The following is a 6,604-nucleotide window of genomic DNA, read 5'->3' as shown; positions in this document are numbered from 1 at the left end:
ATGCAAAAAGAGAAGAACTTCAAAGATAATTCAAGCATCAAAGTAATCAAGCCACATATGCATGAGAAACATTTTGATCAAGCTTCTTTTTCAAGTCAACCGTTTGCAAGATTGTTGATTCACTTCTAAGGTATATCTCATTCACTCTTAGATTAGTATACAAGTGTTCAACAATCATGATCTGCATTTGCATTTTTAACATAACCATTTGTTAACATGTTGAAATGAAAGACACATTTTTCTTAAAGTATTTTTCTGCATTTCAACAGTGTTAACCGGTTAACCATATGGGTTAACCGGTTAACAACCCAGTTCTTTGAAATTCTTTGTTAACGTTATACGCGTTAATCGGTTAACCCATTTGGTTAACCGGTTAACACTGTTCGTTTCAGTGAAAAATAATTTTCAGAAACTTGTACCTTTTCATCATTTTTTATGAAAAATTTATACCTCTTTGAAAAGGTGTTTTGGCAATATAAATTCTTGAATTTTTAAAATGAATTTGGACCTCCAAGAATTTTCATAAAAACTTAAGATAATCACTCTTTCATATTTTGTTCAATATTTCATAAAAGTGTTCATAATCAAATTTTCATCTCATTCCATTTTTGAACACTTGTATATTATTCATTGAGTGAATTATTTATCTAAGGAGAAGATCAATCAAGAGAAGATTGATAATACTACACTTTGTTAAAATCATCAAAAAGATTTATTTCTGTTTGACTTGTGATCCAGGATTGTTGGACACAAGGGTTAGTGTTGAAGAGGATTGTTCTTCATACACTTGTTTACCTATAGGTTAGATAGTAAGCATCGCCATTGGTGTGAGTAGGTTGTACCATAATTCTAACTATAGTGAAATCTCTTTCGAGTCGAAAGGGGAGTGGATGTACCTTCGGATTGTGAAGGGAACCACTATAATTTCCGGTGTTTTTTTTTTTTTTTTTACTTTCCGCAATTTATTTTTCCGTACTTAAACATAAAATAACCAAAAACCGGAAACAAGTTCGAAGAGTTTTTAACCCCCTAATTCACCCCCCCCCCCTCCCCCTCTTAGGCGCATTTACAACTTACAATTGGTATCAGAGCAAGTTATAGGTAACTTGTTCCTAGAGATCCAGCATGGCTTCCGCAAGTATAAACCCGGTTTTCAAAGACGGTGGAAGTAGCAACAAGCCCCCACTCTTCTCCGGAGAATATTTTGATTTCTGGAAAATCAGAATGAAGGCACATCTTGAGGCCCAAGGGGAAGGTATATGGGAAGCAGTTGAAGAAGGTCCACACAAACCGGTGAATGTGGTGAATGGAGTTGGTACCCCAAAGTTGAAAAACACTTATGACGAAGATGATAGGAAAAAGATTCTGAATGAGAAGAAGGCAATCAACATACTCCAAAGCGCTCTTAGTATGGACGAGTTCTTTCGTATATCTCAATGCAAATCGGCAAAAGAGATTTGGGACACCTTGGTAGAAACACATGAAGGAACCACCGAAGTGAAGAGATCGAGGCTAAACACTCTAAGTCAAGAATATGAGATGTTCCGCATGCAGCCCGGTGAATCTATAGTTGCCTTACAAAAGAGATTCGTCCATCTAACAAATCACTTGATTGCTCTTGGTAAAACCTTCACCAATGATGATCTCAACCTGAAAGTCCTAAGATCTTTGACAAGAGAATGGCAACCGAAAGTGACTGCTATTTCGGAAAAGAAGAGCCTTTCAACGATGACATCCGCGTCTCTATTTGGAAAACTTCAAGAACACGAATTGGAACTTGGAAGGCTCGAGAAGCACGAAAGTCAAGAAAAGAAGTCCAAGGGAATTTCCTTGAAAGTTGATTCAAGAAATGACAAAGACGATGAGACGTCCGATGATGAGAACTTTATGCTTCTTGTGAAGAAGCTTGGTAAGTTTTTTAATAAAAATAAAAATTCCTCTTATCCTAAAAAGAATAAACATTTCAGGAAAAAGGAAGCATCCACATCAATGCAAGACGTCACTTGTTATGAATGTGGACAGCAAGGTCACATAAAGCCGGATTGCCCAAAACTTGCAAAGAAAGGAGGATTCAAAGGCAAGAAGGAATTCAAAAACAAAAAGGCTTACGTCGCTTGGGACGATAATGAGATCAGTTCATCTTCGGAATCGGAAAGCGATGAATGTGCGAACATGGCTCTTATGGCTTCACATCACTCCGATGAAGAAATCGATGAGGTTAGTAGCAATTTTTCAGTTTATGACAATGACGCACAAGATGTTATAAATGAACTCTTAAAAGAATGCAAGACATTGTATAAAAGTATTTCATCCCAAAAGAAACAAATTTCATCCTTAGAAGAAAAAAATATTGCTTTGGAAAAATATATTGAAAGTGGAAAACAAAAGTTGATGGATGAAAAACAAAGTCTTGTATGTAAGAATTGTGAATCTTTATCTTTTCAAATTGTTCAACTTAAAAGAGTTTTAGAAAGATATGAAAAAGGTCAAATTGGCTTGGAAGAAATTCTTAAGCACCAAAGGTACTCTAATGATAAAAGTGGATTAGGATATTCTAAGTTTTCTAAACCAAGCACAAATAAGACCATTTTTGTTAAAGCAAGTGAACAAGTTGTTAAAGAGAAAGTAAACAACTCTAAATGTATGCATCAAAGTCATAAAAAGAAAATGATTGCTAAGAAGAAGAATTATGTTCCTAGATATAGAAGTGATTTTCAACCTACTTGCTTTTATTGTGGAATCAAAGGGCACACACCTAATGCTTGTTATGTGCGAAACTTTAGCGTTCCAAAAGGGCATTATGTGTGGGTTAAAAAGGGTACTAACTACCGAGGACCCAAATCAATTTGGGTACCTAACAAAACTTGATTTTGTTTTGTAGGTATGCTTGAAGACAACCTCGAATCAATGGTATCTTGATAGCGGTTGTTCAAAGCATATGACGGGTGATATCGACAAATTTTCACATCTATCTTTAAAGGCCAAGGGATATGTTACATACGGTGATGACACTAAAGGAAAGATCCTTGGAGTAGGAACCATTAGAGCACCTCCTTTAACCATCATCAAAGATGTCCTTTATGTTGAAGGCCTAAAGCACAACTTACTTAGCATAAGTCAATTGTGTGACAAAGGGTTCCGGATCAATTTCTCAAAAGATGAATGTGTGATAGAGCATGAAGTCACCCATGACATTTTGCTAAAAGGTAAAAGGGTTAATAATATTTTTATGACTTCTTTTGATGACTCTTCCTTGAAGGTAAAATGCTTAATGACAAACAACAACGAGGCTTGGCTATGGCATAAAAGTTTCGCTCATATACACATGGAGCACATGAACAAATTAATAAAGCATGATCTAGTTGTTGGTGTTCCAAAGATTAAGTTCATCAAGGATAAGCTTTGTGACGCATGTCAAAAGGGAAAGCAAACCAAGACAACTTTCAAATCCAAGAATGTTGTATCTTCGTCGAGGCCACTTCAACTCTTGCACATGGATCTCTTTGGTCCATCAAGAACGAAAAGCTTCGGAGGTAATGTTTACGCTTTAGTGATTGTTGATGACTTCTCTAGATATACGTGGACATTGTTTCTTGTGCAGAAAAGCGATGCTTTCAAGGCTTTCAAAAAAATATGCGAAACAAATTCAGAATGAGAAGTCTCTCTCAATAACCTCCATAAGAAGTGACCACGGTGGAGAATTTCAAAACACATTCTTTGAAGAATTTTGCGAAGAGCACGGAATTTCCCACAACTTCTCTGCACCACGAACACCACAACAAAACAGTGTCGTAGAGAGAAAGAATAGATCCTTGGTGGAACTCGCAAGAACAATGCTCAGTGACTCCAACCTTCCTAAATACTTTTGGGCCGACGCAGTTAGCACAGCATGCTTTGTTAGCAACCGTGTCAACATTCGGCCGATTCTCAAAAAGACTCTGTATGAGCTTTTCAAAGGAAGAAAGCCTAATATATCCTTCTTTCACATTTTTGGATGCAAATGTTTTGTCCTCAACAATGGAAAGGACAACCTTGGTAAGTTTGATGAGAAATCCGACGAAGCTATCTTCCTTGGCTACTCCCTATCTAGTAAGGCATTTAGAATTTTCAACAAAAGAACTCTCTCTATTGAAGAATCAATGCATGTATCTTTTGATGAAACTAACCCCTCGAAAGAGGATAACTTTATTGTTGATGATGATGATGATGATATAATAGATATGTCACAACAATAAAAGGAACTTTCAAAGGTTCAATCAATACCACAAGGAGATGGCTCACCAATCATTGAAGAACATCATGATCTACCGAAAGAATGGAAAACTCATAGAGATCACCCGATCGATAAAGTTATTGGTGATATTAGCCAAGGCGTTGCAACACGACTAAATCTCAAGGATGCTTGTCTCAACATGGCTTTTATATCTCAAATAGAACCAACCAAAGTCGATGAAGCCTTAGGCGACAATCAATGGATAGTAGCAATGCAAGAAGAACTCAATCAATTCGAAAGAAATCAAGTTTGGAGTCTTGTACCAAGACCGGTCAACAAGCACATCATAGGAACAAGATGGGTCTTCAAGAACAAACTTGATGAGAATGGGATCATAGTTCGTAACAAAGCAAGATTGGTCGCACAAGGATACAACCAACAGGAAGGAATTGATTTTGATGAAACGTTCGCTCCGGTAGCAAGGTTAGAAGCAATTCGATTATTACTTGCTTATGCTTGTTCTACGAATTTTCAATTGTTTCAGATGGATGTCAAAAGCGCTTTCCTAAATGGCTATATCAATGAAGAAGTCTACGTCAAACAACCTCCGGGTTTTGAAGACTTCAAGAATCCCTCACATGTTTACAAGTTGAAGAAAGCACTATATGGCTTAAAGCAAGCACCAAGAGCGTGGTATGACCGCCTCAGCAACTTTATATGTGAAAAGGGATTTGTAAAAGGAAAGGTTGACAAGACTCTGTTCATAAAGAAGATCAAGGGTAACACCTTATTGGCTCAAGTCTATGTCGACGACATCATCTTCGGTTCAACAAACAAAGATCTTTGCGAAGAGTTTTCAATCATGATGCAAGGAGAATTCGAGATGTCCATGATGGGAAAATTGAACTATTTTCTTGGACTACAAATCAAGCAAACAAAGGATGGCATCTTCATCAACCAATCCAAGTATTGCAAGGAATTGTTGAAAAGATTCGATATGGATAGTTGCAAAGTGATGTCCACTCCTATGGGATCCGGAACGTACATTGATCAAGATGAATCCGGAGTTTCAATAGATATTACAAAATATCGAGGTATGATTGGTTCATTACTATATTTGACGGCAAGTCGTCCTGACATTATGTTTAGTGTATGTTTGTGTGCACGCTTTCAAGCAAACCCGAAGGAATCGCACCTCACCGCCGTGAAGAGGATTATGAAATATCTCAAAGGAACAACGAACGTCGGACTATGGTATCCAAAAGGTAGTATATGCTCCTTGATTGGCTATTCTGGCGCTGACTATGCAGGATGTAAGACCGATAGAAAAAGCACAAGTGGTACTTGTCACATTCTCGGGAATGCACTAGTGTCGTGGGCATGCAAGAAGCAAGCATGTGTCGCACATAGCACGGCTGAAGCAGAGTACATTGCAGAAGGCAGTTGTTGTGCACAGATTTTATGGCTTAAGCAACAACTTCTGGATTTTGGTGTAGACCTCGGCTGCATTCCTCTTAGATGCGATAACACAATGGTTATGTTAAATTTTTCATAACTTGTTTTAAACAAAGTGAACATTCACAATGATAAAAGGATACTAGGGATGTCTTCAGTTCTCTCCCGAAGATGATATGATTCTCAACAGGGTAAGACATTTGTTCATATTCCTGGCATGTTTGTGTCCTCTTCCTTCAGAGCCTGTTTGTAGTTTTTCTCCCGAGCAGAGTATTAGGTAAAGATACTCATCCCTCTTTCCTCCTTCAACATATGTGATCTATTTGGTAGTGCAATATTTAATGGTGATCTTTGGAAGTTTCTGATTGATGGTTGTTCCCCAGAGATCCATCCCCTCCTCTGATAATTTCCCCGGTAGAGTTGCTTCTACGGCGGAGTTCATCTGTGCGATGATCCTGTCCCCAGCTGGAATGACTGATGCTCATTCCCCTGCAGAGATCTTTGTTTCCTGGTATCTCTTGCCCCCATCAGATTGGATGTTCTCCAGTGGGCCTGGCTTTCTCTCTTGAGGTGTAGTACCAGATTGTTGTTCATTGATTCTTGGACCTGTTTGTGTTAGATATGTCTGTTTTGTTAGCATTCATCATACATAAACCACGCATATATGCATAATTTTTAACATTCAGATATTCATGTTGAATTCTTTGCCATATATCTTTGCTTGTTATCTCCTGCTAGTTGGTAATATATTTCCTCAAGCAGATGTCTATGTCTGATCTCCCCCATGTAGAGTCAGCCCCATAAGCAGAAAGTGTTTACCTTTCCTTCCATATTCCCCACTGAGTTATGTCCTCGTGGATGATGGTTGTTTCTGTTTCCTCCCAACACATATATTGGATGGAATTCCCCCTGAGTTATATCCTCATAGGGATGAGT

Source organism: Lathyrus oleraceus, chromosome 4 (assembly GCF_024323335.1).
Source record: "Lathyrus oleraceus cultivar Zhongwan6 chromosome 4, CAAS_Psat_ZW6_1.0, whole genome shotgun sequence".
NCBI lineage: Eukaryota > Viridiplantae > Streptophyta > Magnoliopsida > Fabales > Fabaceae > Lathyrus > Lathyrus oleraceus.
The sequence above is the reverse complement of the archived record's forward strand: the minus strand, read 5'-3'. Positions refer to the sequence as shown.